The sequence below is a fragment of the Schistocerca nitens genome, chromosome 11, assembly GCF_023898315.1.
Source record: "Schistocerca nitens isolate TAMUIC-IGC-003100 chromosome 11, iqSchNite1.1, whole genome shotgun sequence".
Lineage (NCBI taxonomy): Eukaryota > Metazoa > Arthropoda > Insecta > Orthoptera > Acrididae > Schistocerca > Schistocerca nitens.
In genome coordinates this window covers 129020941-129042779 of record NC_064624.1, presented here as the reverse complement: position 1 = coordinate 129042779, position 21839 = coordinate 129020941, and the positions used below count along the sequence as shown (strand labels likewise).

Here is a 21839-nt window from a genome sequence, read left to right as displayed (position 1 = left end):
ATCATCATCTATTACATTACCTGTACTGTCAGCCAGAGAAGGAATTGAATTATTTGTAGCGTTCATAGATTTTATGTGTGACCAAAATTTTTGGGGGTTATTTTTAGAACCCGCAGGTATAATATTGCTTTCAAATTCGTTAAAAGAATCTCTCCTTGACCTTTTGACAGCTGCTTTCATTTCGCATAATTTCTGTTTTTCAGCCGGGCAGTGACTATGTTTGAAACAACTGTGCAAAATTCTGTGCTTTCCCAGCAACTTCCTAATATGTTTGTTGAACCAAGGTGGATCCTTTCCCTGCCCTATATTTTTGCTAGGCACATATTTCCCTAGCACGTGGTGAACAATACCTTTAAATTCCAACCAGAGATGCTCAATATCTTCTTGTCCCGTGGTGAATGCTTGGAGCTGACTATGAATATCTTCATTAATGACACTCTTATTTGCCTTTCCAAACAAGAAAACTCTAAACTATTTCTTTGGTTTTCTTGCAACTTCCTCTGACATAGAAGCCACAGCCACATTATGGTCACTAATACCTTCTTGTAGATGAACTTCTTCAAAAAGTTCAGGTCTGTTCATCGCCAAGATATCTAATAAGTTCTCATCTCATCTCATCCCAGGGCCCCAAGAAGCTGAAGGGTATGCAAACTGCATTACCTGGGCAGACCACAAACCCGAGAACAGAGTATCAGTTACAGAATAACCCAATTTACAGGTGTGATGTTGATTCAGGTGCTCCCACCGCAATTTGCATGGACCTTCTGTCAAAATATGCAATTTCCAAGCAACATTATGACAATATCTTGTACCCAGCACTTCCGACCACTGTGTGATCTGAAAAAAAATTAGAAAAAAAAGTTCATTGCGTTTATACATTGCCTTAGTGAGTGGAGCAGGTGCAGGCTGCTGCTGTGGTGGCTGCAGCAACTAGAGCAAGGAGCGGTGTCACCGTCTGTGAAGCAACTCTGCTGGTGATGTGCTGTTGCGAAGTGTTAGAACAAGAAGAGAAGCAAATGTTGGTCCCCCATGTGGCAGGTGCGTAGTTTATCCGTCTTCTGCTTAAAAGTTCGAATAAAGCATTCTGCTTCTCCATTGGACTGCTGCACTTGGGATGCGATAAATCCCTTTGGCTGTACAGAAGTCATCGAATTCTGCGGTCACAAATTGTGGTCCTTTGTCAGTCACAAGCAATGCTGGTAGACCTTCAAGGCAAAATATGGAATGCAAGGCTTGAAGATTGTAAAGCATCGTCGTAGAGGGTGTGGGAACCATAAAAGGAAAGGAAATTGCTGTACATTTCAGAGAAAGTCTGCCAATGAGTGTTCTGGTAGTGTCCGGCAAAATCCAAATGCAAGTGCTGGCTTTTGCCAATCAAAGAACTGTTGTGGAGGGCCTGGCTTGTGTTCCGCACAAGTAAGGCACTGAATCCAGAATGAGATTTTCACTCTCCAGCAGTGTGTGCGCTGATACGAAACTTCCTGGCAGATTAAAACTGTGTGCCGGACCGAGACTCCAACTCGGGAGCTTTGCCTTTCGCGGGCAAGTGCTCTACCAACTGAGCTACCCAAGCACGACTCACGCACCGTCCTCACAGCTCTCACAGGAGAGCTTCTGTAAAGTTTGGAAGGTAGGATGCGAGGTACTGGCGGAAGTAAAGCTGTGAGGACGGGGTGTGAGTCGTGCTTGGGTAGCTCAGTTGGTAGAGCACTTGCCCGCGAAAGACAAAGTTCCCGAGTTCGAGTCTCGGTCCGGCATACAGTTTTAATCTGCCAGGAAGTTTCAAGGCTCTGAATAGTTACCTGCTGTACTTGGAAGTCCATGCCAAACCGCATACCATGTTGGTGAGCCAGTTGCTTGGTATGGGCTATGACTTAGTGACCCTGATGAAGCAGAATAAGAAAATGTCTCCAGAGATCCTCTGGAATTGCCACACACAACTGTTCAGATTCAGTACACTGACACTTCATAGCACAGGCAAGTCATGCTGATATGCAAAGTCTCAACAAACGCCAGGCTACCAGTTTGTTTCACAGTGAGTGACCAATTGGTGTGGATGTAGTACAACATAATCCACAAGTAGGGATCTGCTGTCATTGCCTGGGCAATCTTCTGGTTGTCTAAAGGAAACTGACAGACCGGTGACTCAGTGTGGCAACAAGACACTTCTGATGCTTCAAAGTCTGCACCCAGTGCCAAAGGAAGATGCATAAGTGTGTCTGCATTGGCATACTTTATTGTGGGCCTGTGCATTATCTCGCGTTGTAGTGCTATAAGATGAGAGTCAAATGTTGCAGTTTATGTGCAGTGAAATTCTGGATGGGCTTGGCTGGGCTAAAAACTTACTGCAAAGGGTTGTGACCGGTGATCAAGTAGAACTTTCTTCTGCGCAAATACTGGTGAACTTTAGTCATTCCAGAGATGAAGGCAGGAGGCTCCTTCTGTATTTCCAGATGGTAGCTCTGAGCTTTGTTAAGCAATTTGGAGCCAAAAGCTATTGATCTGTGAGTAGAACCAATCCTGCAGCAAAGGCATTAGTAGTCAAGACCATAGGTTTTGAAGGATCAAAATGAAAGAGGCAGTGATCACTGAGGAAAGAGTCTTTGAGTCGTCAAAAAGCAGGGTCACGTTCTTGGGACGACACAAAAGGTACATTCTTCAGCAAAGACAGTGCAGTGGTGCCGCAGTCGGAGCTGGATTTGGAGTGAAGCAGATGTAATACATCAGCTTGCCTAGCACTGACTGCAGTTCTTCGGAGATCTGAGGCTACGAAGGACCTGCAAGTGTGACGACACCAGACGAACTCCCTGAGAATTAATTACATACCCTGAGTACTCGATCTCAGTTTGAAAAAACACACGCTCAGGTCTATTGCATTTTAGGCGTCTTCTGATAACACTTGGCACAGGCTGTGCAATTTATAAAGGTGCTCATCTGCTTTGGGATCATCTAAACAATTTGTACACAAAGGCACAGGTGCAGCTAATTGTTCCAAACAGCACTGAAAAATTGGAGGTGTGGGTGCACTACCGAAAAGCAAATGAAGAAATTTGAGGAGTCCCTTATGTGTATTAATGACACACACCTGCTGTGATTGTTCATCTAAAGGAATCTGGAGGAAGGCATTGTGTAAATCAATCTTCTTCTTCCTTCTTCTTCCATGGCACTGCAATCCAGAATGAACCTTGGCGTTCCCAATGAGCTTCCACCATCCATCACGGTCACATGCTACCCTCATCCAGTTTTTTTATCCGAGCTTCCATATGTCTTCTCTCACTCCCTCCAGCCATCTTGCTCCAGGTCGACCTCGCCATCTTTGTCCTCCCGGATTATCAAAGAGAATCTTCTTTATCACCTCAGACTCCTCCGTTCTTGCCACATGACGTGCCCATGTTATCCTTCTTGATGCTATGATTTTTGTTACAGGAGCATCAGCATATGTAACGTACAATTCTTCATTGTACCTTTCCTCTGTTGTTCTGTGTCACACACAGGGCCAGTTATTCACTGCAAAACTTTCCTCTCATATATGTCGGCAGCCTTGCATCGGTTTCTGTCAAGGCCCATGTTTCTACATCTAAGTCTACATTTATACTGCGCAAGCCACCCAATGGTGTGTGGCGGAGGGCACTTTACGTGCCACTGTCATTACCTCCCTTTCCTGTTCCGGTCGCGTATGGTTCGCGGGAAGAACGACTGCCGGAAAATCCTCCGTGCGCACACGAATCTCTCTAATTTTACACTTGTAATCTCCTCGGGAGGTATAAGTAGGGAGAAGCAATATATTCGATTCCTCATCCAGAAACGCACCCTCTCGAAACCTGGCGAGCAAGCTACACCGCGATGCAGAGCGCCTCTCTTGCAGAGTCTGCCACTCGAGTTTGCTAAACATCTCCGTAACGCTATCACGCGCCGCTCTTCTTTGGATCTTCTCTATCTCCTCCGTCAACCCGATCTGGTACGGATCCCACACTGATGAGCAATACTCAAGTATAGGTGGAACGAGTGTTTTGTAAGCCACCTCCGTTGTTGATGGACTACATTTTCTAAGCACTCTCCCAATGAATCTCAACCCAGTACCCGCCTTACCAACAATTACTTTTATATGATCATTCCACTTCAAATCGTTCCGCACGCATACTCCCAGATATTTTACAGAAGTAACTGCTACCAGTGTTTGTTCCGCTATCATATAATCATACAGTAAAGTATCCTTCTTTCTATGTATTCGCAATACATTACATTTGTCTATGTTAAGGGTCAGTTGCCACTCCCTGCACCAAGTACCTATCCGCTGCAGATCTTCCTGCATTTCGCTGCAATTTTCTAATGCTGCAACTTCTCTGTACACTACAGCATCATCCGCGAAAAGCCGCACAGAACTTCCGACACTATCTACTAGGTCATTTATACATATAGTGAAAAGCAATGGTCCCATAACACTCCCCTGTGGCACGCCAGAGGTTACTTTGTCTGCACACGTCTCTCCATTGAGAACAACATGCTGTGTTCTGCTTGCTAAAAACTCTTCAATCCAGCCACACAGCTCATCTGATATTCCGTAGGCTCTTACTTTGTTTATCAGGCAACGGTGCAGAACTGTATCGAACACCTTCTGGAAGTCAAGGAAAATAGCATCTACCTGGGAGCCAGCCTGTATGTAATATTTTCTGGGTCTCATGAACAAATAAAGTGAGTTGGGTCTCACACGATCGCTGTTCCCGGAATCCATGTTGATTCCTACAGAGTAGATTCTGGGTTTCCAGAAACGACATGATACGCGAGCAAAAAACATGTTGTAAAATTCTACAACAGATCGATGTCAGAGATATAGGTCTACAGTTTTGCGCATCTGCTCGACGAGCCTTCTTGAAGACTGGGACTACCTGTGTTCTTATCCAATCATTTGGAACCTTCTGTTTCTCTAGAGACTTGCGGTACACGGCTTTCCAAAGCGTAAGTGAGAACCATTGGATAAATAGTGAATTTTCTTGGGCTACTGAGGAGACTTGACTGGAATAAATCACTAAAGGCAAAATATATCTTATTTGCTGATATCAGTCTAATCTTAGTTACAGTTGAGATCTCATTAAAGCAAGTGACTGTGGAACCAAGATACTTGAAGCAATCAAACCTTTAAAATGTGTAACCATTCACACTGAAAGTTGACGGCATATTCGTTGATATGCTTCCCCACAGGCCACGTATTTAGTTTTATCTTCATTTGCCATAAGACCCATCTTCTTACTTGCTTGACTTAAGGCTGTAGAAGCTTCTTTCAGTTCTTGTACTGTCCATGGTATGTTTTCTATGTCATCTGCATGTGCTAAAATCTGTGCTATTGTTTTATTTCTAGGGGGTTTGAGTAATTTCCTCAAACTCGAATGCAGATTCTTACATCGGACATCATAATTTTAACCATTCTCAGGAGCTTTCCATGTATCCCTATCTCCTGTAATGCATGAAACAACTGGTTTCTATTGATGCTGTCATATGCAGCCTTAGTCAATAAAGAGGTGATATTTGACAGTTTTCTCCAAAATTTGGCGCAGGTTGAAAATGTGATCTATTGTTGACCTCCCTCGTTGAACTCCGCTAGTACCTTGTACCCCAGGTTCAGGAGGGTGATTCCACAGTGGTTTCTAAACTCCATTCAGTTGACCTTTTTATCTATGGGACATGATATTCCTTCATTCCATTCGTCTGGTATTCTCTCCTGTTCCCATATGAGAGCGATAAGTTTAAACAGAGACTGCTCTAACGTTGTTCCTCCACATTTTAACAATTCTGCTGGAATGCTATCAGTGCAGGGAGCCTTGTTGTTCTTCAGTTTCTGTAAAGGTTTTTAGAACTATTCAGGGGTTCAATGTTGCCTTAGTCTGCACAAATACACCATTTGCCTGAAGGCTTCTTGACAAAGTACTAATGAAGACGCCCACTGGCTGGCCGTGATGGATGCCACAGTGAAAGTTCCAAGCAGTCTGTTCCCAGAGCACGTGTAGTATAGTGTGAGGCCTGAAGAAGTGAGGCTGTGCATTGTCTTTAGTGGTCACATGCACAGCAGAATTAGAAGCTTTGTCTAAGCTGTCACCGAACAAGTCTTTGAATTCAGCACACAATTGACCGACACTGTCCTTGAAATCAAAATTAGCAACAGACAACACATTTGTAGAACACACACACACACACACACACACACACACACACACACACACACACACACAAATCATGGTCAGACATATTTGCACTATTCCGTGAACACATACCCAGAAGTTTGTTTTTTGCAAATTCTTGTATGTGGAAGGAAGGTTGCAAGAACCTAGCACTGGAATGTTAATTCCGTTATATGGTGTAAGTGTAATGTATGATTTGTGCAGCTTGGACTTGCTAAGATGATCAGAAGCATCGAGACAGGGAAAGAAACTGAGACACTCTTAACTAATTGCAACTGAATAGTGCAGCCACCTATTACAAGCTCCACAAAAAGCTGCGTTGTGCTAAAGAAAATGCCACTGATTTCATGATTTGTAAACTACCGCTCTTCTCTTCCACACTAGAAGTTCTGTTTGGTTCAGGATGCACAACATGTACAACAAAATTTGATTTCTGTGGGTGTATATTAGGAGAGGGAGGCTTCTCTTCCTGTAAGCAGACCGCTTGAACATGTCCGTTCTTGCCACCTGAAAAACAAGGTGCATTTCGTGGCAGGTAGAAGCTATGCTTATGAGCTAAGAAGCAGTGCGGGCAAGCTTTCATGCCGGTAGCTTGCTGGCCTGGCTGTTTATGTGACTGGCTATCTGAGCCCACTATCTGAGTCCTTGTAAGTCTGTCGCCCACTGTCTGTCTGTCCTGACGGCTTGTTTAGTCTGAAAACTTGGACCTGGCAGCAACCTCCCGAACCTTCTCATCACATTCAGAACCTGGATTAAACCCCGATAATTAAAAAGTTCTGGCCGTGAAGTGGGGAATACTTCGGAGCACAATTAATAGACTAACACACTGGTTGCTGATAAGAAAAAATATTGTTTAACAGTAACTGGTACTTGGTGTTCAGATAGGTGAGCTTCAGACTGAGCCAAGTACTCAACACAATCCTATTTTTTTCCCCTTCAAATGGGTAAAATGGAGGCGCTAATGATGGCTCCGTAAATTGTGGTTCTGCCGTAGTTTGTGGCGTCTTATTGAGAGTCTCATTGGCTGCCATCTGCATTTGAATGAAGCCCTCAGCATCTCGATAAGCTGCGTCATATGTTGTGTCTGTAACTGAAGGGGACACGTTAGATCGAGCATAGGTGCCAAAGGCACTCGAAATTGTGGTGCTGCTAATTGCAAGTTAGGTGTGCGTGGGTCTTGGGGCAGTGGGTTAGCTGTAGCAAAGCAAAAATGCTAAAGTTAAATCAGTGTGTGGCAGTTCAAACAAGCAAACGGAACAAAAGTGGTAAGCGTGGATCTGAGACAGAAATGTCCAGAAGCACAAATGGTAGAAAAACAAACAAAAATGTCCAGAAAGTGGTAAAAATGAGGCGACAGAGGGAGGAAAATGACACGGCATCGTAGGTTTGACAAAGTTCATCGCCAGATGTGTCGTGTGTCGGCAACTGTTAGGCCTGTGACAAATAGGTGGAAGGTGGCCTGAAGATATGTCGCCGTAGGAATCTGGATGGATGGGCAAAAGATGAGTGGACACAAATGCATTTTAAATAAATATGTTGTAGTCGACTTAGTGCAGAACAACTGCTGCACTGTTGGCAACTTGTGAGTGATCGTGGCTAGCTATAAGCGGAGGCGTGACACGAGCGGCACCCAAGTGCACTGAATGTTTGCCAGTGAAGTTAACTATCGACGACTTGAAGTAATGTTTGTCACCAACTAGTAACAGGGAACTTTCATTAGAAGCACAGAACAAAAGGTAGAAGTAGTCTGGTGCTCAGATGGCGGCCGCTTGTAACACCGTCTGGGTGGTCTCCGTTGGTTGGGGACGTGGAGGTTCTTCATTGGCAGGGTGATGAAAGCACTGCTCGTGGCGCCCACAGGAATCTGAGCCGCCAGCTCTGGCCGTATTGATAACCTACGGTACTGCAGTTATTATACGTACTGTGTAAGAGGACGATCGAAATGATTCCATTTGGAAGCTGTACAATCCAGAATTGTGTGCCAGTTGGGTGAAATTGCCACGAGCACTGAGGCAGTCATCCCACCGACATACCGGGCTGGAGAAACCGATTCGGTGAAACACCATTTGCTGCTGCATGAAGAAGCCTGTAACTGCCTGCTGGACATCCTCAACTGACAGGAATTGTCGATGCTTCACAGTTGTTTTTAGGGGCAGAAGGTGTGTCGATTGCACGGGGAGAGGTCAGGACTATTGGACGGGTGCTCGAGTGTGTCCCACTCGAGGTGGTGTAACTTCTGCTTTACGACATTTGCGACATAGGGATATGGGTCACGAGGCAACAGTGCCTCGTGTTGCAATTTTCCCAGACGTTTTGCCGTAATTGTATTTAGTAATTTTTCCAGTGTTGCACAGAACTGTTCTCCAGTGAGGGAGACACCAGGTTCCTTGAAATCAATAAGCAGTGGGCTCTGGTAATTAAAGAACAGGATGAGTATCTCTTCTTCAGCAGATGGCTGACCCTTGAACTTGAACTTGACGGGGCAAGGGAACAGTGGATGACGCCATTCCATTGTCGACGTTTTGGACTCCGGTTGCCAGTGGCAGCACCAGCTTTTGTTGCCTGCTACAATGCACTCGAGGAATGTGTTGCCTTCAACATTGTCCCAGAGCAACATAGGGGATAGTTGACTTCTGACATGCAAAAATACAGAAATTATATCTGATGTGATAAAACAGCAGGCCAAAAAATTTTCTGGAAAGAATTGCGTGCATATATTCAAGTGGCTGAATGGTTAAGACCCATGTCCATGTGACTGCCGTAATTTGTTGTAGCTTGAGAGTAATTTTTGCCTTTGAGTAAAAGTGTCATTTTTTTATTATAGCATGTTGCTTTCAGTTACCTATTGTACTATCACGGAGCAGTTCTTTCTATGTATATTCAGTTTCATCTTGCTATATTAGTTGCCAGTGACACATCACTTGAAAATTACATTTGGTCTTAACTTTGGCATACCACCCTCTCTCTCTCTCTCTCTCTCTCTCTCTCTCTCTCTCTCTCTGTGTGTGTGTGTGTGTGTGTGTGTGTGTGTGTGTGTGTGTGTTTTTCTTCTTTAATTCTCTCTAAGAATTCGGATAGGTTTACAACATTGTTATGTCCTCGTATGAGGCTGACACAGTTTTGGTGACTTCAGTTCACTTAATATTTCTTTCAGTTTAAACTTAAATGAAAACATCGTAGTTTTGGGCCATATTAATCAGATGATCTGCTATCGTAACCTCTTGTCCTGCTTGTGAGAGGTGTTACTAAAGTATGCTTGGAGGTTAGAGCATGGACAGATCCTTGTGGAGTTTCACTGTATCCTTGCAGTTTAAACTCCCAGGAAAAACTGCCTGCTATGGATGTGTTAATCACATTCATTAGTGGCTTAGCAGTAAAGGCAGATGACAGTTTCATAAAGTATTTGAAATGCCATACATTTATGGGGGCTTTATTTAGTGTTTTTCAACCTGTTTGACTCTTGTTACTCGATACTTGTAAACATGTAAATGGAAACCGTATATGACATTATTTCGTGAAGTTGAAATGATACTTGTTACATTTTTACAAATATTTATTGAAGTAATTTCTAGATGCATTTCCTACTGATTCTAGGTTGCTTTCTAGAAAAATGTTCTATCTGATTTATTTGATGTTCTTGTTCATATGTTTTGACTGCCCAGTTTTCTCTCTTTATGATCAGCCGCCCCGTTCTGATCAGCTGCTCGTTTTTGCATTGTTTTGTGATTCAGTAATGGGCTCCTCAATGTGCAGTTTGTTAGTTGCCCACCAATTCTGTGATGTGAAGGGAATGAAAGATAGTTACATATTTTTTTTAGTTTTGGTTGTTAACCCACTACTCTTTTGCAATGCTTAATGTGCTGTGTGTTCAACATTGGCAATTGCTGTAATAGTTGAACAATAATAAAACAATGGAAAATCCAGGATGGAATGATCATAATATTATGGAAAGGATAGATTGCTACTCACCATGTAGCGTAGATGCAGAGTTGCAGATAGGCATAACATCAAGATTATCAAACAAGTTAGCTTTCCTTTTGGCCAAAAAGGCTCTCATTGGAATCACACACACACACACACACACACACACACACACACACACAGAGCCAGATGTCAGTTTGTGGGATGGAGTTCCATGCCAGTTGCACTTGTTGGTCAATACAGGGACGGTTGATGCTGTTTGTGGCTGATGCTGGAGTTGTCGTCCGATGCTGTCCCATATGTGCTCCATTGGAGACAGATGTGATTGAGCAGGCCAAGACGACACGATAACACACACTGTGGAGCACGTCGGGTTACGACAGTGGTATGCGGGCGAACGTTATCCTGTTGGCAAATGCCCACTGGAATGCTGCTCGTGAATGCCAGTACAACAGGTTGAATCACCAGATCTTTGTACGAATTTGCAGTCACTGTGCGTGGAGTAAGCACGAGAGTGCTCGTGTTGTCATATGTAATCGCACGCTAAATCGTATCTCCGGGTCTAGGTCCAGCATGCAGACAGGTTGGTTGCGGGCCCTCAATTGGCCCTCTCCTAACAGAGACGAGGTCATCACTGGCACCGAGACAGGAGCAGCCTTCGTCAGAAAACATGACAGACCTCCACCCTGACCTCCAGTGAGCTCTTGCTGGACATCACTGATGTCACAAATGGCAGTGGTTTGGAGTCAGTGAAATGAATTTTACAGGGCACCTGTCTCGGAGCTGTCCTCGAAGTAACTGATTTGTATCAGTTCGTTGTGTAACTGGAATGCCAGCTGCTGCCCCTTGCTGCTGCAGATGTAATACGATGTGCCACAGCCGTACGCCAAACTCGATTGTCTTCCCTCTCAGTAGTGGCAGGTATCAGTCGAGAGCCCAGTCTTCTTGTGACCACCACCGACAGCAATTGTTTACAGTGGCTGCGTTACTGCCAAGTCTTTTCTGCAATATTCCAGAAGGAACATCCAGCTTCTAGTAGCCATATAATTCGACTTCATTCAGAATCAGTGATGTGTCAATTGTCGCATTCTTGACTAACATCAACTCACAACGTCCAGTCTCACAGGTAACTAATGCCCATGCCTGTAACGCTGTATACGTAAGAGAAATTTGCCACTGGATTGAGGACTTTGCGGTAGGGAGGACTAAGCATGTTACCTTTTATGCAGAGGCATCGTCAGATGTAGAAGTAACATCAGGGTTGTGCCACGGAAGGGTATTGACTCCGTTACTGTTTGTATTGTATATTAATGCGATTGCAGACAGTATTAATACTTACCTCAGACTTTTGCATGTGGTGCAGTTACCTGTGATGAAGTACTGTCTGGAAGAAGATGCATAAATATTGTCAGCTATTGATAAGATAGCAAAGTGTTGCAAAGATTGACAACTTGCTCTAAATGTTCAGAAAGGTAAAATTGTGCTTTTCACAAAACAAAAATATATTTAATATCAGTGAGTTAGTGTTATAATCGGGCAACACGTGCAAATATTTAGATGTAACAATATCCCCATGAACCATGGACCTTGCCGTTGGTGGGGAGGCTTGCGTGCCTCAGCGATACAGATGGCCGTACGTAGGTGCATCCACAACGGAGGGGTATCTGTTGAGAGGCCAGACAAACGTGTGGTTCCTGAAGAGGGGCAGCAGCCTTTTCAGCAGTTGCAGGGGCAACAGTCTGGATGACTGACTGATCTGGCCTTGTAACACTAACCAAAATGGTCTTGCTGTACTGGTACTGCGAACGGCTCTAAGCAAGGGGAAACTACAGCCGTAATTTTTCCCGAGGGCATGCAGCTTTAATATATGGTTAAATGATGATGGCGTCCTCTTGGGTAAAATATTCCGGAAGTAAAATAGTCCCCCATTCGGATCTCCAGGCGGGCACTACTCAAGAGGACGTCGTTATCGGGAGAAAGAAAACTGGCATTCTACGGATCGGAGTGTGAAATGTCAGATCCCTTAATCGGGCAGGTATGTTAGAAAATTTAAAAAGGGAAATGGATAGGTTAAAGTTAGATATAGTGGGAATTAGTGAAGTTCGGTGGCAGGAGGAACAAGACTTCTGGTCAGGTGAATACAGGGTTATAAATACAAAATCAAATAGGGGTAATGCAGGAGTAGGTTTAATAATGAATAAAAAAATAGGAGTGCGGGTAAGCTACTACAAACAGCATAGTGAACGCATTATTGTGGCCAAGATAGACACGAAGCCCATGCCTACTACAGTAGTACAAGTTTATATGCCAACTAGCTCTGCAGATGACGAAGAAATTGAAGAGATGTATGATGAGATAAAAGAAATTATTCAGGTAGTGAAGGGAGACGAAAATTTAATAGTCATGGGTGCCAGGTATTCGGTAGTAGGCAAAGGAAGAGAAGGAAACGTAGGTGAATATGGATTGGAGGTAAGGAATGAAAGAGGAAGCCGTCTGGTAGAATTTTGCACAGAGCATAACTTAATCATAGCTAACACTAGGATCAAGAATCATGAAAAAAGGTTGTATACATGGAAGAATCCTGGAGATACTAAAAGGTGTCAGATAGATTATATAATGGTATGACAGAGATTTAGGAACCAGGTTTTAAATTGTATGACATTTCCAGTGGCAGATGTGGACTCTGACCACAATCTATTGGTTATGAACTGTAGATGAAATCTGAAGAAACTGCAAAAAGGTGGGAATTTAAGAAGATGGGACCTGGACGAACTGACTAAACCAGAGGTTGTACAGAGTTTCAGGGACAGCATAAGGGAACAATTGACAGGAATGGAGGAAAGAAATACAGTAGAAGAAGAATGGGTAGCTCTGAGGGATGAAGTAGTGAAGGCAGCAGAGGATCAAGTAGGTAAAAAGACGAGGGCTGGTAGAAATCCTTGGGTAACAGAAGAAATATTGAATTTAATTGATGAAAGGAGAAAACATAAAAACGCAGTAAATGAAGCAGGCAGAAAGGAATACAAACGTCTCAAAAACGAGATCGACAGGAAGTGCAAAATGGCTAAACAAGGATGGCTAGAGGACAAATGTAAGGATGTAGAGGCTTATCTCACTAGGGGTAAGATAGGTACTGCCTACAGGAAAATTAAAGAGACCTTTGGAGAAAGGAGAACCACTTGCATGAATATCAAGAGCTTTGATGGAAACCCAGTTTTAAGCAAAGAAGAGAAAGCAGAAAGGTGGAAGGATTATATAGAGGGTCTATACAAGGGCGATGTACTTGAGGACAATATTATGGAAATGGAAGAGGGTGTAGATCAAGATGAAATGGGAGATAAAATACTGCGTGAAGAGTTAGACAGAGCACTGAAAGAACTGAGTCGAAACAAGGCCCCGGGAGTAGACAACATTCCATTGGAACTACTGACGGCCTTGGGAGAGCCAGTCCTGACAAAACGCTACCATCTGGTGAGCAAGATGTATGAGACAGGCGAAATACCCTCAGACTTCAAGAAGAATATAATAATTCCAATCCCAAAGAAAGCAGGTGTTGACAGATGCGAAAATTACCGAACTATCAGTTTAATAACTCACAGCTGCAAAGTACTAACGCGAATTCTTTACAGATGAATGGAAAAATGGTAGAAGCCGACCTCGGCGTAGATCAGTTTGGATTCTGCAGAGATGTTGGAACACGTGAGGCAGTACTGACCCTACGACTTATCTTATAAGCTAGATTAAGGAAAGGCAAACCTACGTTTCTAGCATTTGTATACTTATAGAAAGCTTTTGACAATGTTGACTGGAATACTCTCTTTCAAATTCTGAAGGTGGCAGGGGTAAAATACAGGGAGCGAAAGGCTATTTACAATTTGTACAGAAACCAGATGGCAGTTACACCAGTCGAGGGGTATGAAAGGGAAGCAGTGGTTGGGAAGGGAGTGAGACAGGGTTGTAGCCTCTCCCCGATGTTATTCAATCTGTATATTGAGCGAGCAGTAAAGGAAACAAAAGAAAAAGTCGGAGTAGTATTAAAATCCATGGAGAAGAAATAAAAACGTTGAGGTTCGCCGATGACATTGTAATTCTGTCAGAGACAGCAAAGGACTTGGAAGAGCAGTTGAACGGAATGGACAGTGTCTTCAAAGGAGGATATAAGATGAACATCAACAAAAGCAAAACGAGGATAATGGAATGTAGTCAAATTAAATCGGGTGATGCTGAGGGGATTAGATTAGGAAATGAGAAATTTATAGTAGTAAAGGAGTTTTGCTATTTGGGGAGCAAAATAACTGATGATGGTAGACACTTTGTCCAGTGTTGCTGTAGCTTTTGATATTGTACAAACTGGCAAAGGTTCAGATTCATCGTTGTCTTTACTTTCTTCACTTGTCGATATCATCAATTGAAGACCTCCTACGATTCCAATTTTTCTCGAAGTAAGTCCGTGTTCTGTTTACACTGTAAAAAATACTCAGCTGAATAACTTTTGATCTTTAACCTCCAGAATTTTGCAGATGGAACCAAGGGTAGGTAGTGGCCTCTGAGCTGTTTCTTTACTTAATTCTGTGCTTTTGTTGAATTACATTATCATAGTGCAAGTTGGTAAGTTTGATTATTACTTTCATCAAATAGTGTGTTGTATCCTAATGCCTAAAAGTAACAGCTTTGGATGAATAGCAATTTTTAGTTTTTTTTTATTTTGCACTATACATGTATATCTTCACAACTAAACAATTCAGTAACTTTGAACCTATACGAGATATTAACAAATGGTTTCTAGTGTATGATAAGATAACTCATAAAATTTCTTTTACCTTCCAGGTCATACAATTTTGATGCAAAAGTGAACCTGAAAACATGATAAAATGTGGACGCCTCTGGAGAAAGCTCAGTGTGTGTGGCCCGGTAGATACAGACGATACCTGATGCCCAAATGCAACGAACCTTTCAGACTTGGAATACATCATTTATGGAAACAGGTAGTGTTCTCAATTTAAAAAAAAAAAAAAAAAAAAAAAAAAAAGGCTGGTCACCATGAGTTACAGATGCCATTGTGGACAGGGTACGGCAGGCGTTTGCAAGGAGTTCTATAAAATCTGTATGTACTGCAGCCAGGGAGTTGGAAATGAGAAGATCGACATGGCACAATGTCTTGCATAAGAGGTAATGGCTCTATCCCTACGTGCAGCTGCTTCAGGCATTTAACCCTATGGACAAACCTGGGTGTGAACAATTTGCAGTGGGTATTCTATGCAAGATTAATGCAAGCATTGAATGTTTGGAAAACATTTGTTTCTCCAATATGGCAACATTTCATGTGTCCAGCAAACTGAATTGTCATAATGTTTGTATGTAGGATTTGCAACATTCTCATGTCACACATGAAATGGAAAGAGACAGTTGCTCCGTTTGGTGCAGACTGATCCCCAGTTGTATCACTGATTCATTCTTTTCCATCACTGCCATCAACAGTGGTGTTAACGTGGACATGCTGCAAGAGTTTACTGTGTCACAATTGGGACACCTGCAGCCTGTGTCATATTCCAGTAAGACAGGGGCACCACTCGACTAGCCCCTAAATGTACTTTAATTTCTAAGTAAAAAGTTTCCGGATAGGTGGATTTGACGAGATGGTCCAACTTGATGTTCGCCACGATCCCCTGACCTTACACCACAAATTTTTTCCTGGGGTTTTGTGAAGGATGCGGTATACCGAACCAGGGCTAGAGACCTGCAGGAATTTAAGGCAAACATTTGCAATCCATTTGAACATGTCACCATGGAGACCTTGAATCGTATGTGGAGAGAAATGGAATTCCGACTAGGCATTATCCGTCCTATTGACGGTGTACACGTTGATTTGTGTGAATGAGGAAACAAAATTTAGTTATCTGATCGCGTAAATTTTATTTGTATGAAAATAGATCACTCACTGAATTGTTGAATTTCATTATTCAGCTCACTCTAGATCCTGCTATTCTCAAATAACTGTTGCTCAGTTCCATGGGTGAACTTCAGCTCTGCTTTCAGTTGTTGGTTAATCAACAGTGGGCTATCTTTCTCAGTAGCAATGTAAAAAGCATCAGTGTGTGCTATGTCCAAGAAGTTATTGTGAAGGAAAAGGAACTGTGTTTTCTTATGAACTTCTGCTGATCGAGCTTGTATTTGTAGTGGCCTCCATTGTTCATAGAAAGCTTGTAATTTTGATATATAATTTCTCAGCTCCTGTGCCAGAATTTGTGGTCTTTCCCGTAGTAAATAGTCACATCCCCCACATCTAGTGTGACACTTTGTAGCATAGTTAATTTTCTCATCTGTAAGTTGTAAAAAAAAGAAAACCATTAATTTTCGGTTGAGTGACAGTAGTTTTTCCATTATTTCATGCAAGCAATAACAAAGATTTTAGATATTGCTGATGAAATACTCACTGCTGAGCTGTTTTCAGGCTACTTGTGGGCCAGCCTGTTTGGGTAGTGCTGGTATCCTCAGCTGAAACTTGCAAAGTAACTTCCATGCACTTCACATGTTTTGTGAAACTAATATGTTTACATCCTTTCAGGAGTTTCTGTTACATATACAGCACTTTACACTGCTTGTGAGAAAACATTATTAATCAGCACTGGTGGTCAACTTGGTCCCTAGCACCCACTAGTGGGCATCCCCACTTTCATAGGAGGCAGTAGATAGGTGGAGGTTAAAATATTTACATTAGGGTTTCACAGAACTTTGAAAAAAATATTGGATTACTATTATTTTATGCTTTAAATTGATGCAACTCTGCTTTATAAATTTTATGACGTGGGGTTACGTCCCCACTTTATAAATCATCATTACTGTGGAATGGTGGATGGTCAGAAAATTTTAATACTAAAGCTAAATTTTCTTAGATGTGGAAAAACTTATCGCCTGTGGAATGCACTTGTCTTTTGCTGTCCAAATTGGGCCGGAGGACACTGTGTGAAATGTTTTTCTAGACACGGGGCAGTGCATGTACAAACAAAAAAAATTGAAAGTTGTGTGTTTTGTAATTCAACAGCTGTACACGATAGTGATATGAGAACTATCTTCTTACATCTTTCATTAGCCCAATGAAAATGTTGTGCTATTTTTCACACTAATCAATGTTTATCATGCCATACCTCCCAAATTTGGTGTTGTACAACACAATTTTATAATTGGCTTCAGTAGCACATGTTGATAACAGGTGGAAACTTTCTGGCCAATGGAATCAGTAACAATGAGATAATAAATTAAAATGTGTGACTTGGAATTTGTAGCAAACCAACATTTGAAATGTATTATTTGATAAACTTTTTCACTTTACATTTTTTTTGTGGTAGATCAGAGCAAGAAAAATTTTCGGAAAGATTTGAAAACATTTTAACAGTTTGTTGTAAGTTTGTGGGTGCTACAGTTTTCCAAAGATGAGAGCAGTATTTTGTGGTTCATTGATGCTACACGTGTTCCAGCGTGCTGCAAGGAACATTTTGGTATTACAGCGACAGTGGACTGCGGTGCAACAGCAGTAGTGGGGCAGCAAAGGCAAAACGTGCAGTGGAGTGTGCAGTCTAAAGGGAAGGAGACAGTGCATTATTGTATTCAGAAAGTGCAAAGCAGTCACAAATCTTCTTGTGTTGTGAAGGAGCATATAACATGTTAGTAATGAAACAGTTGCTAGAAGGTGCAGAAGAGTGCCATCTCCCAATGCCTCGTAATGTAAATGTAGCGGAAATTAATGCACTGCTCGTGGATGAAACGATACCCTGGATAGGTGTGGAGGGTTATGTCAAAGCTACGGGATTCACTGCGAGGAACAGAGATTTACTGATTACTTTGGTGGGCCGAATTTTAACCGTCATTCAGTCTTAATCAAAGTAACAACATCCACCTCATTATAAAAAGTGGTTAAAGCTCACTACAACAAATTCGTATCCTTGAGGAAAAAGACCTTGTTTCACAAAGTGCCTAGCATCTAGCTCACGTTGGTCTATTGCTTATTCTTATGATATGGAAACCCATTTTTGAACATATTCCAAGTTGATTTCTAAATGAATTATAAGTTTATTTTTGAATGTGTGCATATATATCTGCCAGGGGAATCCCAATTGCATCTAGTTGAATCTAGAAATAAATTTTCCTGCAGACAAAAGGGGATGGGGCTATATGAGCTGAGCAGAATAAAGCCAAACGGGTGAATGCCAATCGCTGTATATGTGGTTGACTGGGTTTGCAAATCATCAGCATTGTTATAATTACTAGCGAAATCCATAGATTCAGACTACCATAGTGGAAATAAATGACTAACAGGAATAACAGGTAACAAATATTATGTATTATCTTCTCGGTGTATCCAAGAAAATGAGATTTTGACAGATAATTTGTGGCGAGACCGTTAGTAAGGGCCAGTTGTACAATCCCCAGCTAGCAGCCACTAAAGTTCTATTCTGGGAGTAGCACGGAAGACGTGTTGTATGAACACGTAATAACTCCTAACCAGAGAATAAATACGGTGTAACTAAACTGGTGATTGTGGCCGGGTTAATGAAGTTCAGCGGACAAGTAGTTTAGACACTGGCAGGCATAGTTACAGAATTAGTGATGACAAGATTGTTAGAACGAGGAAGGAGAAGAAAACGAGGACATCACACAAATTGTGGAAGAATACGAAATGATCCCAAATTTATATAAAAATTTTGTACTACTACTTTCTGATCTCATACTTCAGAAGCCAGAGAGTATGAATGAAATGTGAAACTATTTCCTAACATACAACTTTTTGCTTGTCATTTAATATTGGTACTTCGTGAATTATATTCTGTCGAGTTATAAAAATGACCATTTGTAACATAAGTCTCATTTATTTGGTGTGTGTTACAATTGCTGAAATATTAGGCAGGCCTATTTAGTTTTATCTAGCAGACAGTGACAAAGTACACGTAAACATACTGAGAAACCACACCAGTCTTGGGTTCTACTTGTATTAACAGCTATTCCAGTGTTACAGGACAACATTGAGTTTTCCTGTTCAAAATATTTGACGTACTTTGATGAGGTAATAGATTCTTTTGCAGAAAGGAAAGCACACCATGTAAAGCTGTAGCAAGATAAGAGGAAAAAATTCTAGTACTTCTGGATTGAAGAAATGTGTACTGTCTTGCTTGTTTCTTGTCTTTACTGGTTTTGTGGATCTTATATTTAATTTTATTAATAGGCAATAGAGAGTGCAAATTTTCTGAAGAGTTCTTGTTCTACAGGTTGCAAATAATTCCATCCAGTATTAACTGAGAGTTATTTTTGAGGGGGGGCAGGAGGTCAAACCGGCCAACTTGGTGCATGATAGGCACTATAGGACATTTTAATTCCAATTGTCCTGAATACAGTTTGATGGCACCCATCACAAAATATTACACGTTTGAATTCCACAGAGTGAAATACAGTGACATGCGGTTGAAGAATACCGTGTGAAGAGGCGTGACGCTGCCATTTCGCACACTTAAGACCAAATAACATCTTAGATTTCCTTGAACACATATGTTTTATGTATTAGACTCTTGGAGAAGAACATATTTTATATTTTTGATAAGTCGATTTTTGGAGTCCTACCTCAAACGCTTGAGGGAGGGGCAGTGCCAGTATCTAGTATTGCCCCGTTCGGAAATGTTGTAGATCTGAGGCTGATAAACGAGTTGTATTGGGGAGGTGGATAGTCTCCTGTGACCCGTGTTTATGTTCGAAAACAAAATGGATTTCTGTGGTCGGGAGTTATCAAGTGAATTAAAATTCATTCACATAATTACGGAAGGCTAAAATATGTTATTACGAGTGTAATCCCAAAAGTAAGGTCTCCTATTTTTTTTAAAAGTACAGAACTCTGTGTGGCAGTTGGTCGTACTGTTATTGAGAGTGCTTCACGCGTTGCGTATAAACATGCGCACGTCGCGCTGAGGTGCTCAGTCTTGGCTTGGCAGCCGTTGAGAACCCCGGTTTTTTGAATGCAAAGGAAACTGCGCCAATTGAAATCCATCGCCAATTGACGGAAGTGTATGGTGACTCGTGCATGGATGTCAAAAAATTTCGTAGAATTTTAACGGAAACATTGAACTACCGGAAGGTGTGTGCAAAGAGTTGATGCTTCCCGCACATTTCTTCACCGCCTTGCAGCTAAACAGGAAAACTTTCTGGACTCAATTGTCACGGGTGACAAAATCTGAGCATACAACTTTACATCTGAGACCGAGCAACAATCACTCCAGTAGCGGCCTCCTTCTTCACCAAAGCCGCGGAAATTCAAACAAACACAGTCTGCCGATAAAGTCTTGACAACCATTTTTTGGGATGTGAAAGGGGTATTGCTGGTCGACTTTACGCCCACTGGGACCACAGTTAAGGCTGACAGGTACTGTGGGACCGAAAAAACTCAAGCGGGCAATTCAGAACCGGAGAAGAGGAATGTTGAACCGAGGGTGTACACATTCTCCGTGACAACGCTCGCCCACACATCACTCGGCAGACTGTTGCTCTCCTGCAACAGTTTCAGTGGAACATAATCACCTACCCACCCTATAGTCCTGAATTGGCGCCCAGTGACTATCACCTGTTCCCGGGGTTAAAAGAACATTTGGCCGGAAAGTGATTCACCTCCTGAACAGCATGGCGGCAAGCTGGTATAACATGGGCATACAAAAACTGGCACAGTGTCTACAAAAATGCATCGACAGAAATGGTAATTACGTTGAAAACTAGCTAAATGTTAAAGCTGTGAACTGATGTAAACCACTGTAGAAATAACAGCTCTATGTACGTAAAAAATAGGAGACCTTTTTTTCTTGGTATTACCCTTGTAGTTGCAGATTTTATTTTATTCCCACACTTGTGACAGTCAAGCATTAATCACCTTGCAGACCAGTGAAGCAAGGTAATGGCTGGTTAACCGTGGCCCTCGTCCGTGGACCAAAAGTCGACAAAATTCCAGGGCTAGAAAGTTTTAACAACCGGGATGTCAACACTTATCGGACATTTCACATTGCAGGGGTCTACAATAAAGACATGGGTAAATCATATTACCTGCCGTCAATGCCGTTCGTTCCGAGGACCAGGAATCATTGTACAATCAATGAATCGGAATCTGTGTCAGTGTGGGTTAAAGGTGCTGACCATTGTAAAAAAAATTTAACTTGTTGGTGATCTCATCCATTATTACAGAAATGAAATAAAATCAAATTGTCCCCTTCCCTTTATGCGTAAAAGGCTGTCTCACTCATTTAACACATTCTTCGGTTGCATACGCATGTGCACATGTATACTAACAAAATTGTTTGAATTGCTCTTTCATAATTCTAAGTTGAATGTAATAAATACTACAAAACCGAAAAAGCCCGATATTCATTTTGACACACCAAGGACAATAAGATCCAGTGTGTAGTAACGTTTTCAGAAGTTTGAGAAACAGACCAGTAGTTAGTGCTTATTTTGTACTACTTGTTACATTGTACTGTCCATTTTATTTAATAGATTCATCATTACTTCAACATGTTCACATCTCAACACTCAATGCTTAACTGTGTCCAGTGTTGCCGTAGCTTTTGATATTTTACGAATTGGCAAAGGTTCCGATTCATCCTCGTCTTTACTTTCTTCACTTATCGATATTGTGAATTGAAGACCTCCTAAGATTCCAATTTTTCTCGAAGTAAGTCCGTGCTCTGTTTACATTGTAAAAAATACACAGCTAAATAAATT

General features: G+C 41.9%; 1 long non-coding RNA gene across 3 annotated transcripts in view; it reads left to right on the top strand.

Annotated features, from left to right (window-relative positions):
• Positions 1-21839, top strand: part of LOC126213546 (uncharacterized) — a 422558-nt gene that overhangs the window by 14590 nt on the left and 386129 nt on the right. The window contains exon 4 of one of the 3 annotated variants that reach the window (XR_007541241.1): positions 14922-15079. The exons of the other annotated variants lie outside the window; for them this stretch is intronic. This is a non-coding gene — a long non-coding RNA (uncharacterized LOC126213546). The remainder of the gene's footprint in view (positions 1-14921; positions 15080-21839) is intronic. 3 annotated transcript variants of the gene reach the window in all.